The sequence below is a fragment of the Lactuca saligna genome, chromosome 7 (assembly GCF_052625555.1).
Source record: "Lactuca saligna cultivar CGN05327 chromosome 7, ASM5262555v1, whole genome shotgun sequence".
NCBI classification, from domain to species: domain Eukaryota; kingdom Viridiplantae; phylum Streptophyta; class Magnoliopsida; order Asterales; family Asteraceae; genus Lactuca; species Lactuca saligna.
Window position 1 is genome coordinate 68680108 of NC_136423.1, and position 15776 is coordinate 68695883.

Genomic DNA, 15776 nt, shown 5'->3' on the forward strand with positions numbered 1-15776 from the left:
TATATTAGGATAGGATCTATATTTTCAATTCTAAATAAGAAGAATGATGTTGTAATCAAATTATGCATATATTTTATATAGGTAATATACTTTACCAATTTCAATTGTAACTTCTAGATCTTTTGAGATTCTTCTAATTATCAATGGCATGTTTAATCTCCGATTATGCTTGGATACCGAGGATCACAAACAAGACGTGTATACCAATGCGAATCCATGTAAAACCCTCGTTCTTATTTATGATCTCACATTGACGTGTTGGTTAACGACACACATTCTACTAAAAATTTTAAACTTGAGTTGTCGCATCATTTCTACTTTTCAATCCCAGTTAGTGACCGGTTACGCATACATGCTCCATTAACAACTCAAAGAAATGATATACATTTTCATGGATTAGCATACTAGTTCATATTTTTTCCTAAGTAACTAGAGTGAGATTTTTTTTATGGTCTTTTACTTTATGTTATACTTTTAACAGATTTCCGTCCTATCAAAACCCTTTCGTCTAATGACAATCCACCAAACAAATAAGCAGTGAGTGATTAGGTCACGTTCAACGGTAATTTTATAGATTGTTTCCTTATACATCTCTTATACAATGACTTCAAGAATGAGGCATAGTTTTGGTTTGACTAAAGTATTATTATTCTTTTGCATAGTGTTATATACTCTTATAAGTATATGTAGGGGTGTATTTTTAACATTTTAAGAATACAATAATTAAAATTTATTAATTTAATTAACCTTTTATTAATTAATATTTAAACCATTTAAGATTTAATAATTATCTTTTAATTAAAAACTTAATTAATTATAATAAATCTTTTAGGAATTAAACAATTAACTTAATTAACTTTTAACTAAAAATATTAATTCTTTTTATCTTTCCTTAATTTTGAAATTAGAGTTTATCCAATTACCTAGTTAAAATGTTCAAATTTTAACGAATTAAAATGACCATTAAGACTAGTAATTATACTTATATTCAAAAAAATTCAAGTAAATCATGAAACCATGTAGGGGAGCGACCAATTCGTGTCAGAAAAGCACACCGTGACATGGTGCAACTCAACATGTGTTTTTAGTTTTATTGAATTTTTCATTAATATGTATATAATATAAAATCTTAAGGTCTGATACCATTGACTGGTTTTCTAGGTTACAAAACAAAAGATTTACGCAACGGAATCATAAAACTATTCTATTGGCACATGCAACTTAGACATCTATGGAATTTTCTCATTTAGCAGCACTCTATGAAAAACTAATCTAACCTATTTATTATCGATAATCACAAAGATTAGAATACATATCTTTGAGTATTATAAAAAATACTCAACCTTTTTCTTCAAGCCTTCATTTGGAAAGCAGGTACCAATAGTATGGATGCCTTTAATGGCTCACACCCAGTACCCTAGAAACTCTAGGAACGATTTAGAGAGAGGATGAAGGAGGAAATTCAATTTCTCTTGTCTCTATATCTATGAATGGATTTTGCTAGGTTTTTAGTCCCTATTTATAGCTGGTGGATCTCTTGGATAAATCAACATTTCAATAATTATATAAAAAGCTTTAATTCATTCAATGCAATTCTCCTTATCCATCATAGTAGTCTTCCAAAACCAATCATTCAAGCATGGGAGGTTCTAGAATGCCTTCCTTGCTTAACAATTAAACAATTACAATTCAACTCTTATTTCTTTAATTAATTATAATTTATCCAAAATTAATTCCCAATTAATTTTAATTAATTTTGAATTAGATATAAACCATTTCTAGTTAACTTATTCATCAAATAATAAATTAAAAAATCATTTCCTCACTCTCCTAAAATCTTTTCTAGATATTTGTAGTTATTGAGGGTCTCCTAAAAAGGACTCTTCTTTTAATGCACGAAGTTATACCAATTTTGTTATGACCATAGATACCTAATCCAACATTATTTCAGGTAGCTACGTCTCCCATGACATTTATCTGTTTATTAAAAACGTATACCCCCTTTTGGGTCGATATTAGGAGTAATCTCATAATCGACTTTTTCTATTGAGGCCTTGATTAGGAGGTGCAATCATAGCCTTACCTTTACCATGAGAAAACTTTTTCTTCTTATTTGCACTACCATGACCAATGGAAAAGGCAGGAGCAGTAGGGTTGGAGTGTCACTGTAACATCTTGTTCCAGATAGTTTTAGTGATTTAAGGACTGTGGGCCTTAATCCGAGTATGAGAAGGTTTTGAGACTTTGAAGGAGAAATGTTTAGGCCTTTTTGGGATATGGGTAAGGTAGGTTTTTTGATAAAAGAGTTTGGTTTGTGCTTTAGAACCCAAATGTATTGTTAAAGGAATTGGTGCAGGATTTTCATGAATTTTGGATCTGAGTTCGAGTGGGCTCCAAGAGGAATAATGTCGATAGAAGTGTAGGGCTTCTCGTTACATTTTCGTGGATATCAAGTTTTGAACATGCTTAGCCAAGTATGCTGGGCGTAATGACCAGGGATGAACGTGAATGTTTTTCAGAGTATGATGGGCGTACCATATGAATGCTTGGCGTACGCCAAACAGACCTGAACGCTATTTTAGGGTCTTGGACCCTATTAAAGGTCTTTATCTCATAATCTAACACTAATATCTTCAGCCTCCATCCCTCTAAACCCTAGAAATCGACCCTAAGCCTCCATTTGAGTGATTCTTGAGCATTTTGGTGATTTGGTGAGTTTTTGGTGCATATTGTGGAAGAAGGAGTTCCTCGAGGAAGCATTTCTTGGCTTGGAGCTTGTGGATCCAATCCTTAATCATGTTGATCTAGCTCTAGAAAGCATAAAGTTTGAATATTCGTTGTTTTATCATGAGGATCTAGTGGGGTGATAACTTGTTATGATTGGCTTTTGAAGAGGAAGGAGCTTTGAAAGAGGATAGCTTGAGCACCTAGCTTTTGGATCCATGTTCTTCTCTTGGTGGTGCATCTTCAAGAGGTATCAAGTTTTGAACTTGTTGACTGCTGTGCTAATTTTTGTTTTGGGTCCATTTTAGGGTTTTTGGTCCCAAAGCTTGAAGCTTTATGAGTTGTTGAACTCCAGAGCATAATATATGTCCCTTTGAGTATATTTAGTGGTGTTATGTCATAAAAATCTAATCTTGGACGTTGGAATCAATCCATGCATGAGATAGGAGGTTTTTGAAGGAAGTGAGTGTGTTGGGTGTTTTTGACCTTTCCAACTAAGCAAAGGCTTAAATTCACCGACTTTATGGAGTAAGTTCCATTAGGGTGTCTAGATCTGGGGATTGAGGTAATGTCTTAACTATTTAAGACCACATGAGTAGAAAGAGTGAATCTAGGGAGTATGCTAAGTGTAATTCCTGTACGCCCCGCGTACTGCCCCAGTTTCCCTGATGTACAATATGGATTTATTAGTACGCTGAGCGTACCAAGAGAGGTATGCCTCGCGTAACCTCACTGTGGACTTTTGGGCTTAGTTTCATTTTGGGCCTCGAGTTTGGACTTGTTGTACTAGAGTCTTGGACCAGAGAATTATATATATGTGCTTTGGGCCCTTTAGTTGGGCTTGCCATTAGGTGTGAGAGAGTTGGGCCTCGGGAGAGCCTATTTATTATTAGGCCTTGGTGAGCCCCATGGGTTTTAGGTCATTGATGGGCTGGTTAGTGGACTACCTTTAGACCTAATGAGCGAGAGTTGGGAATTAGTTACTAATTGGGATAATTGTGAGTTTGGCACAAAGTTAGAGGCCGGTGCGTAGCAGCAGCGTTTATAGGGATTGTTCATCATCCGAGGTGAGTCTTCTCACTATACATTACCTAGAGTGGTATTTATATGTGACCGGAAGGTCTTATGTATTGATATGTGTTATGTGACTTTATGTGATATGTATATCTCGTATGTTTGGGACTGGAAGGTCAACAAAGTTAAGGACGGAAGGCATTCATAGTTTGTGCCAGAAGGCAAATCATGGTAGGGCCTGAAGGTCTACCAGATTTGTGGGACCGGAAGGTCGCACTGAGACACATTGACCGGAAGGTCTTACAAAGTTGTAGCCTCGAGTGGCTAATATATGTATGTGGTATTTTGGGGAAGGTCTTACACATTGACCGGAAGGTCTTACACATTGACCGGAAGGTCTTACTAAGCTTTGTGCTTACCGTATTATGTGTTATGTGTTTCAGGTTCTTATCAGGATCGCGGGAAGGCGGCGGCTCGATTGTATACACAAGAGAAAAGAGTCATGAATGGGGATCCTGGATTTTGATAATTACTTTCGAAAACTATTTTTGAAATATGATATGACATCGACACATGAGATTTTGAAAATTATTATATCTGATGTTGGTAATTTAAAATCGAAAATTTTGTTTAAAAATTTACGGTGTTACAAGTTGGTATCAAAACCATGGTTTGAGGGATTCGGATACACCTTCGGGTATGTCTGGACTCAAACTAAGCATTTGAGAAAAGTTTTCAAAAGGAATGATTTTTCTAAAAATGAATAAGAAAATTTTAAGAATAAGAGGAAACGAGCAGTGTGTACAATCAGCTAGTGCCCGAACGGTGATTTCCCAAAATACCCTTATATATGTGTTATATGTTGTTCTGCGATATTGTGACATCCCCAATTTTGCGGCCAGAAAAGACCGATTTGTTTATGTTTTGTTTTAAAATCAGAGTAATCCTTTTTAAGGAAAACAGTTGCGGAAATTGTCCCAAAAACAAAATATGATAACCATTTATCAAAACATTTCTCAAAGAGAAGGTATTTTCATTAAATAATAAAACCACGGGATGTCATGTTCCGATACAGACCAAAAGTATAAATAATATAAAATAGACCTTACAACAGTTATTTATAACTACTGATCTATAATCCAAATTCTCTCGTCAAGTCCACCAACTTATACCCTTGTGCCATTACCTGTAATGCAAAGAAAACTAAGTGGGTCAGGCTTGGGAGCCTGGTGAGCATATAGGGTTTTCAACACACAATACTATAATTGTTATATTCAATCATCAAACAATCAACCCAATTACCCATCCCCATTATCTTCGTTTATTCGTAAGTACCTTTCCTAAGGAATTATCCTAAGGGTCATCTCCTACATCGTATTTACCTCTCATCTTCTTACATCGCATTTCCTTTATATATATATATATATATATATATATATATATATATATATATATATATATATATATATATATATATATATATATATATATATATATATATTCGTTCCTAAAGCATGAATACGCAGTCACAACATCGCCTGGACTCGTAACTCATAGTAAGGGTTAGGCTATCATCGCATGAATACGTAGTCACAACATCGTCTGGACTCATAATTCATTGTAAGGTTTAGAGTATCATCGCATAAATACGTAGTTACAACATCGCTTGAACTCGTAATTCATCACGTACAGGTTATGAGCCTGTTGGTGTTTCCACGGGCTCATCTAGAATAGTCCGTGGTTGCCATCTATACTCTGGTAGATGACTACATCGCCAAATTGCCAAATCGCCGGTCAAGGTTATGGTATCTCCTCTCATCTCACATCACCTATTTATCATCACCTATCTATCATCACCTAATTATCATAACCTTTTTATCATCACTTATCTCTCATCACCTAATTATCATCACCTATTTCTCATCAAATAATTATCATCACCTATTTCTCATCACCTAATTATCATCACACATCGTCTAATTCATCTACCCATGCTCTACCCAAAATATTTGTATATATAAAATACATGTACATATTAACTCATTTAACACCTATATAAAATATCTATTCCCATCTCAAATAAACAACAATATTTAAACACATAGCACGTATTTCATAGCAAATACTTAATATATATATATATATGTTAGAAGAAAGTGATCACATACTCACCCAAAACATATACTTAATACATTCACACAATACTTGTATTAAAATCGTGTTATGAAAGAGACTATACACTCACTTGATCAGAAGATGACCGGACAACACTACGGCTCTTCAAATAGTATTCTTTGGTGAAACCGGAATATCTTCACACACCGGGTTTCTTGCGAGCAGAGCTTCGGCTCAGAAACTCTTTTCTTCTCGGGATCTTCGGACTTCAGGACTCGGGATGATACCGGGGCTTCGAGATATTTCTTGCACGTAAATTGACGTAAAACGGGAGAGAGAGGAGAGAAAATAGCAACCCTAAACGACTGGCCCTTCAAATCTATTTATAGGAAAAAAATTTCCCTTGCCACGTCGTGGAACCCTTTTCCACATCGTGGACTTGGTCGTCACTGCATGCGTCATCACAAGTTGCATCTGGAGGACTCCAGGAGGTGTTAGAAGACTTGCCACGTCGTGGTATCTGATAGTTTTGGGGTTTCGCGCTCCAAACTTCAGAAATTCATAACTTTCGCATACGAACTCCATTTTCGATGTTCTTTATATCGACGCGTAGGTGAGATAATGATCTAGACTTTATGTTTATTATATTATAAATATATTACTTATATATTATTATTAGTAGGCCGGGATAGGAAAACTCCGTTATAAATTGATAACTTCTTCATCCGACGTCCGTTTTCGCCTAGCTTTTTATCGTTTCACTAATATTAACGAGATCTTCGATTCTCGTTTAGATTGTTTCGGCTAAAAACCGCTCGATCTCAAATCGAGTATTCGGGCTGCATACCACTAAGTCGAAATTCAGAAAATCATAAGTTCCTCATACGAAGTCAGATTTGGGCGTTCTTTTTATGCATGCTCTTGGTTTAACGAACTCTACGACTTTTGTTTAGATTAATAAGGATAAATATCACTATAACGTAAATTCACTTTTTACGTCATTCAGCATCGTGCCAATTCTATCGCGAAACTTCGGCCAGTCATATCTTCTTCGTTATAACTCGGATTTCGGCATTCTTTATATCTCCGGAATCCTTGTCATGACCACTAAAACTTAGTTAAGATTATCCACCCTAAATAATCTTTTACCAAAAAGTCATTTTTGATGCTTATTGTCTCTAAATTGACTAACCTGGATCTACGGGAGTTACAAATATGTAATGCATGCTAGAAGCTAGGCTAGGTATTTCATAATTTAGGAATATAGTGGCCTGATTTGTGATGCCTTAGACTAGGGGTTTGCTAGATGTGATTTGTTTTTGAGTATGTGCAGAGTAAGAGTATCCAGCTGGAATCCTTTTTAGAGAGGGATCCGAGTAGAGGAGTAATCTAGGAAAGATACCGAGATGAGCAATTGAGGAGCCTACTAAGGGAGTAGTCAGATACCAGCGAGGGGTGGAGTTGCTTGAGCTCGGTGATACCTTTTGAGTACAAGGATAGCAAGAGGAGTTGTAAGCTAGAGTGGTTATACGTGTTGATAGAGAATATTCGATGCCCAAATGTTGCTTGCTTCGTGCTTTGTGGAACTCTTGATGACGGGAGTCAACTACAAAGTGAATAAGACAATATTCAGGAGACAAATGGCTGGCATCATAAGGAGTTCTTCAGTAGCTGATGGCGGAGAAGTATGAGAACCTAGGATGAGCCTAGGGAATGACCTTTTTTCAGATGAGTATACTCATAAAGGAAGAGTTTTCGCAAGGGAGCGACCAGGTATGACGGTATTGGTGATTGAGGAGGTTGAGCAGCTAGTTAGGAAATCTGGCATGATCCATGTGGAAAGTATGGGTAGATATGGCAGGCAATATGGGCATGTACTACTGAAAGTAGAGGACCCATACTTGATACAAGGAAAATTTAAGAATATCTAAGTAGCAGATGAGAAGTGATCATGTTGTTTGAGTACCATGATTCGTGGCGGTTAGTGCTTCTGGTGTTATCAATTATTTCGATGTGATTGATTAGATTGAGATCAGATGTGATAGAGTGTGGGGCCAGAGGGCGATGTTGAACGAGTTTCAAGGGAGCACACCTTGAGGGGGGAAATCGAGTTGGTTTCTGAGAAAGTTAGATGAGATGACAACTGGATTCATAAGACTCGGGGATGAGTAGAGGTGGTGCTTCATGGAGGATTACGGTTTGAGTTACGTAGTCGACCAATAGTAGAGATGCCACTTCTTGTGACTGCAGTGTGCTATTTTCAGTGCGGATCAGAAGGGATATAAGTTTCTGAGTTGGAGGTAAACCTGCGGGGTAGCAAGTATGGTGACCTTTTCACCAGAGTATTTGGGCAGCATGTTTGCTGTGAGGCATCCTTATACCAGGAAAGAGTAATTAGTGGGACTAAGATGAATTAGAATAAGGAGGTGCCTTGTTAGGGGAAAAGTACTTTTATTAGTAGTTTCTGGTAGATAAAAGGAGTATATTGGGGCGGTGGCCCTCGTGGTCTATGTTGTATATCGACAACGAGAATGAGGTCTGTGCTTGTATGATTATTCCCGATTTGGGAGGCGGGTCGAGGAGTTAGAGTCGAAGTGCGTAAAAGGGTACTATTTCTGGATTAGAGACAATCTATTGAGTAGATTGTGGATGTGCCAATTGGTGATTGTTCGAACCCTGAGTGGGGGGGGGGGGATTGGTTTTCCAGTAAGGGGATCAACGATTCGTTCAAGTGCGGTTAGAGAAGCAGTTATCAAAACCTGCAGTTTTAATGCATGAGACCAGGGTCATTGGTGGCCGAGGCGAAGTGCAGAGCAATGTAATGCAGGATGTAAGTGTTCAAGAAAGGAAGAGTGTCCCCACGGAAGGTGGCCGTTAGACAGATACCATGTGGTGATTAGAAATTCTTCAAGGTTGTAATGGTAAAATTCGAGGCAATTAGGTTAAAAGGATAGCTTCGGCGGTGAAGAACTTTGGGCTTAACGTACGGGTTGTTATGTGCATTTTGGAAAGGGTAGAAATGGATTGGGCAACCAAATCCAGGGTTGGTATGTGTATACTTGAATGGGTTTGGATCAATAAAGGAGGAAGTTTCGGATGTTCGTCAACGTGTTCTGAGTCGTTGAAATTTTGTCCGTAAGAGTTGGAATATTCCGAAGTTGTATGTTGTGGGAAATGAAGCTTACTTACGAGATTTTGAAGGAATGCGTTGTTGTATCTGTGTATGATACCGTAAGTAGGATATCCGTGGTTGAGGTAGGACTTCGTGAGCTTCTGCGATGGTGTACCGAGGTATCCGGGTATGATGTACTTAATTCCAGATTATTTTGAGTTCCGAGTTAAGAGATGGAAAGAGGTGTAGCAAGTATCTATGGTTCCAGTGGGAGCTCTTCGGCTGATTGATGTCAAACGAGATTATTTAAGAATGTGAATTGTAGTGAGAGAAGGAGTTTTGTCATGACAGTAGCCGTCATGAGTAGTGATGCTTATTTCTGGATGGGTGTGTGAGCATCTCTCTATGATTAGCCGCGGAGGATAGCTTAATGGATATAGGGTGTGGCATCAACTTGAGGATGAGATCGTAGGATGGTAAGAGAAAGTACTGTAAGGCTGCAGGGAGCTGCAACATCCATGAGTTAGTACGAAAGGGTGTGGTGATACTATGGGCAGTCGTAGTATTCACTAGTTTGCGAGATGGTGAGGTGACACTACGGGGAGTCGTAGTCTTCAGCAGTCAGCAAGAGGGTGTAATGATACGACAGGGAGCCATAGTATCCACCAGGTAGCGAGATGGTGTGGCGATACTGCAGGGAGCCGTGGTACTCGCCAAGCAGTGAGGGAGCATTATGGAACCGCAAGGAGCCGTAGCTTTCACTGGTCAGAGGGAGAGCGCTGTGGAATTACGAGGAGCCATAGTTTTCAATAGCCAGAGCATGACGCAGAAAAGTTCTTAGGCTTGTGTAGCATCATCAATTGAGCCTGTAGGATCTTGGTGGTTGAACCAAGGGAGAGACTGAGGTCTCCATATTTTTCAGGAATCATTATATTCTGAGTTGATTCATGGTCATCGTAACCGAAGGGAATTAGAGAAGTGGTGTACGTGTGTATTGTGTATCTTGGGTCATGAGTTGAGTACCAGATTGGAATTGAGTGGTTCCAAATCTGTTGTTGAATTTGAATCTCTAGCTTGATTTTGGATTCGTTCGTGTGTTTAGTAGGCAAAATAAGGTTTCAGATTCGTAGATGGGTTCATTTTGAGAAGTATTGTTCTCCATCCGATGTATTAGACCATAGTGAGTTAGTTCGTCGGTATGGGAAGAACCGCGGAATGCATGGGATCAGTGGTTGGTAGACGACATAGGCCGAAGGTTAGGCGATTTCAGATAAGTTGTAGTGTTCACTTAGGGTAAAGCGAACTTTTTGACTTGTGTGTCGCGATGAGCTGAGATAGTTATTGTGAATAGGAGGGTTGTAAAGTCATTTTATTTGGTGCGCAAGTGGTAATCCTTGGAGGTTCAACCACTGGGTCAGGAGCTGACCTGGTACTTAGAGTTGGGAGTGTTTCTATCCGAGTTTGTTATTCGATGAGCGATTATCGGGGTGATATTCTGCATGGGCGGTCTGTTGGGGAGATAAACCACTAGTTTCCAATTCTGGAGAGTTAGAGAAGGTATCTTCATGGATAAAGGGGTCCATCCTTCTTCTGCTTGGGAAATTTCTGTTTGGATTCGGATGTCTTGGGAGAAGGATCATTGAATGTTAAGATATTTTCCGTTTGTGCTTCTCGGGGTTTTTTTTTTATCTATGCAAAGAAAAGGAATGATTTCGAGGGAGAAATCTAATTTAAGTGGGGGAGAATTGTAACATCCTGTTCCAGATTGTTTTAGTGATTTAAGGACTATGGGCCTCAATCCGAGTATGAGAAGGTTTTGAGACTTTGAAGGAGAAAGGTTTAGGCCTTTTGGGATATGGGTAAGGGAGGTTGTGTGATAAAATATTTCAGTTTGTGCTTTACAGCCTAAATGTATTGTTAAAGGAACTGGTGCAGGCTTTTCATGAATTTTGGATCTGAGTTCGAGTGGAATCCAGGAGGAATAAAGTTGATAGAAATGTAGGGCTTCTCGTTAGCTTTTCATGGATATAAGGATCATCGGAAATGGATTTTTAACGAAGAAGTTATGGCCTTCAAAAGTTTTGAGGTTTGCAGGCTTAGCCGAGTACGTTGGGCTTAATGACCAGGGATAGTCGCAGATGTTCTTCAGAGTATGATGGGCGTACCATAAGAACGTTGGGCATACGCCAAACAGACATGAACACTATTTTAGGGTCTTGGACTCTATTTAAGCTCCTTATCTCATAACCTAACCCTAATATCTTCAGCCTCCATCCCTCTAAACCCTAGAAATCGACCCTAAGCCTCCATTTGAGTGACTCTTAAGCATTTTGGTGATTTGCTGAGTTTTTGGTGCATATTGTGGAAGAAGGAGTTCCTTGAGGAAGCATTACTTGCCCGTGAGCTTGTGGAACCAAGCCCTAATCATGTTTGATCTAGCTCCAGAAAGCATAAAGTTTGAATCATAGTGGCTTTCTCATGTGGATCTAGTGGGATGATCACTTGTTATGATTGGCTTTTGAAGAAGAAGGAGCTTTGAAAGAGGATAGCTTGAGCACCTAGATTTTGGATCTATGTTCTTCTCTAGTTGGTGCATCTTCCAGAGGTATCAAGTTTTAAACTTGCTTACTGTTGTGCTAGTTTTTGTTTTGGGTCCATTTTAGGGTTATTGGTGCCAAAGCTTGAAGCTTTATGAGGTGTTGAACTCCAGAGCATAATATATGTCCCTTTGAGTATATTTAGTGGTGTTATGTCATAAAAATCCTGATGAGATAAAAAACTCTTAGATCGATTAGATCTTTCACAAGTACGACAAAAGTAATCAAACAGTTTAAGAATAATATGAGTAAGAACACAAAACATAATCAAACTTATGCTTATGATTCAAACATAGTCACGCCTCAGCAGAGCTCAATGGAGAACTTCCGTTGTAGAGGCGAGCAAGGGTTTACAGTAGATCTAAAACAAATACAATCAAAGCGCTAACTTCTAAGTCTGCATGCATGCAGCTTATATACTAAACCCTAATACAAAATTATGCACGGCTGGACAAGCCCAATACCGGCATTCAAACTGGGATATCGACCGAGCCCATGACGCAACCCAATAGACTCGACAATCTCCCCCTTTGCATCAAATGAGGCGAGAGATTATTTCTTCTGAGCAGGCCTCACTATCTTTACAACTTTGAACAGTTTAGGAATAATGGCAACAAGATTCTGTCGGAATCGAATGTACCACCTTAGCATGTCAACAAAAGCTTCTTATCAGCAGCACTATTCTGGTCGCACCTCTGTATGATCTCCATGATATGCTCAAGACAAGACGTATAGAAGACGTGTTTATCAACAAGGGCGAACACACATTTTTGACCTTCGCCCTTGAGAAACATGACCGTGTGATACGTTGAATCTATCTTCCCCTAGATCATGGTATTGATATTGTCTGATTTACCCATGGGTTTGATCGTTGGTCGCTTGTGTATGGCAGAGGCAATTTCCTGGTCCATCTTCGCTAACTCATGAATGTAGCAAACAAGCATATGCTTGACATGATCGATTATTGGCTGATACTCCTGAGGATTTAGCAGAAGAATGTTGTTGAGGAGTATCCAATCATGGGGGTTGAGGTTTGGTAGATCAGCAAGGGAAAAATGGTAGACTGAGCCTTCGGTTCCTTGAGTCACCTTGAATTTGACATTAATAAATTTCCCTGCTGAATAGGGCTTCATCACCTTGATTGTAGTTATCTTCTTTAAGCTCCAGGTCTGGTATTGGGGTTGAGAAAACTCCAAGTAAAACTCTAGAAGATCCCTATCTACCTTCGGGTCTGGAGAAGGAATAGCAAAAGTCGAGTTAAAGCAGTGGAAGATGAATGCCTTTCGGGTGATTGGCATGTCGAACTGTGCATCCTTGGTGTTGTCAAGACCGAAGGACATTATTGGTTCGAGCCAGAGAATCGTTGTCTTGTCAACTACACATATCTGAAGCGATTCTTTTGTCCATATAGGAAAGAGGGACTTTTTCTTTTCAAGGAGCTCAGTCTCCTTTTGCTTCATTTCCAGATCAGCTTGCTGCTTCTTAATGTTTTCTTCCGGTTCTTTTTCTGAAGTTTTAACTTTCTGGAAGGGATTTGTTGGATTTTCAGGATATACATCTTCTTCATTTTCTGTATCATCATCACCGATTTTCTTCTTCTTTTTGTCTTTGTTGCTGACCGAAGCTACATTACCCTTCCATTCAGCAGAGAATCCAACTGATGGCTTTGATCCAGAAGGAGGAGGTTGCGATGACACTTTCTCTCCCCTTGTTTCGCTTGGACCCCGGTAACCGGAACACCTTCAATGCGGCTAAGAACATCCAACGCCGGTCTGAGCTTTTCCGCCAAATGACATCTCAAAGTGATAGTGATGACCGGATCATGAGCCTCAACAAGATGAAGAAAGATTGAGTGAACGTTTCCAACATAATTCCTGATAACTTCCGTTTCTGACTTGAGGTCATTAAGGGCAACCTCAGTAGTACGCAACTTCTGAGTTTGCAATTTGAGCTGGGAGGTACGTCGGTCAAGCTCATCCATAATTCGATTCTCCATAGCTAACTCCGCTTCGAGTTGAGTTAAGAGATCGTGGACATTAGCATGGAGTTTCTCGTTGGCTTGTTGAATGGCTAGGCGTGCTGCTTCAATGTTCGAGCGCTCAGCTTGAATGGACTTTTGAAGGTTCTAGACTAAAGCGTTGACGATTTTAGCATTTTTGGCAGTAGCAACCTGCAATGAATCTAAAAATATGTGAGCTTCAGAGACTAGTTTATCAACTTTTGTGGTCGCTTCTTTGCATTCCTTGGTGGAAGCATCAACAGAAATCGAGGCCTGTTGGCATTGGGAAGTGGAGGCCGCAATTGCCTTGGCTGCATTGGATAGAGCAGTGCTGTGTTCGGTGACAACTGAGGAGAACAAGGCCTTCAAGGCAGCTTCAGAATAAGCACTAGATGTAGAGGAAGATGAGGAAAGCAGCTTGTTAAGCTTTTTCATTTACGGCCTTTAAATGACGTTTGGTAACTGGCTCATCATCATCGTCATCGCTCTGCACTCTGTAAGGACTGAAGTATGTGGAATCAAACTCACAATCCTCACCACCCAGTATAGGGGTTGTTTCAGCAGATTGCACAGGAGATAAAGGTTTGGAAGAAGGTGGAGGTTCAGTTGTAACTTGTGGTTCGGTTGTGAATGGAGGTTCGGGTGTAGGTGGATCAGGATTAGTAGAGCGAGTTTGTGTGGTAGTACATATTCCTGAGTAGAGGATAGAGTAGCATGATTGGATTATGTGGTAAGATTTTCCTTTTGTTTGAATGCTACTTGCTTTGTGCTTTGTGGGACTCTGAGTGATGGGAGTTAGCAATTAGGTTAATACGCTAAGTCACATGTGATCATGATTGAATAATCTCAGAGTGTTGGATTGGGCCCTATTATACAGCTCTCGTTTGAGTCTAACTGTTATAGGGACGAGTCCCTTACTTGAAGGATCATCTGAGCCTCATCACATGTGATGGTAATCAGGTAGTGACTAATTGGTATTATGAAGATACCTTCAGTAGTTGACGATTGGGTGCGGGTTGGAGGTTACCCTTGGGCAACCCTTGGATGAGAGTAGTGCTGGGAGTAGTGTTAGTAGCAGTGGTAGGGACTTGGTGGAGTTAAGAAAACTCTTGAGGAAAGTAAAGATAGATGTGGGAGGTAGTAGGGGCCCATACTACTGAAAGCATAGGATCCGTACTCGATTCAATAGGGGCTGAGATAAAAGTAGGGAACTTGTAATGCATGTGTGATCTCTCGGTAGTAATGTGTATTCTGATGGTTGTTATGGCATGTTTTCACCATGGTGACGTTGCGTGAGAGACCAGTGGGCAGTTCAGGTGCTGGTGATGGATCAGGCTCGGGTGCATATGCTGAGCAACTCGAGGAGCAGATGAGAGAGTTTATATTAATGGAGATTACATGCAGTATCCTAGACCAGACTCCTATTATCTTTGGTACGATCAAGGAGGGTATATTGGAGATTTTAGATGAGTGGTTGGGAGCCTTTCATGCTGGGATGGTGACCATGTTAGGGGCTCCTCTAGAGCCCAATGTTTGTGGATCTCTGGGATCCCTCAAAAGGGAGGATCCCGTTATTAGCTCTTGTCATCAGTGATCGAATGTGGGTTATGCACCTTGTCTCCCGGAGACTTCACATCAAGATTGGATTGTTGTGGAGGTTTCGCGAGCCATGCACGAGGAGTTACGCGACATTTTTGAGCGTGTTACGGATAGACAAACCGCTAGAGTTCAGGGTCAGGCAGCGACTATTTAGGCGGTTAATGGGGTAGTCGGGATAACTCAGGTGCAAGAGATTAACCTAGAGTCAGAGAGGAAGAGGAAATTGTGTGATGTTCAGTTGTCTGTGGGTTCGGGTAAGAGATCCAAGGGGTTGGATTCGATATCGAGAGACTTTGAGAGCCGCAGTCGCGAAGACAAGCGTGGCAGGACGCACGAGAGTGTGTGTAGGATTAGCAGTGGTGTTTTGTGTTATTTCAAGTGTGAACAGATCCTTCATTTTAGCAGAGATTGTACTGTTACCATAACCCAAGGATCAGACATGGTATGCTTCCATTACGGTCAACGGGGCCACAAGAAGGCCCAGTTTTCGAGTTTGCTTTCAGCGGGATAGGTGATAGCTCCTACCCCTGTGACTTTGAGGATCATTGGTGGCTGTTAGAGCCGGGAAAAGGCGCCTACGACATGGAGCAGGGAATTCCAATTGATTTCAGCAGAG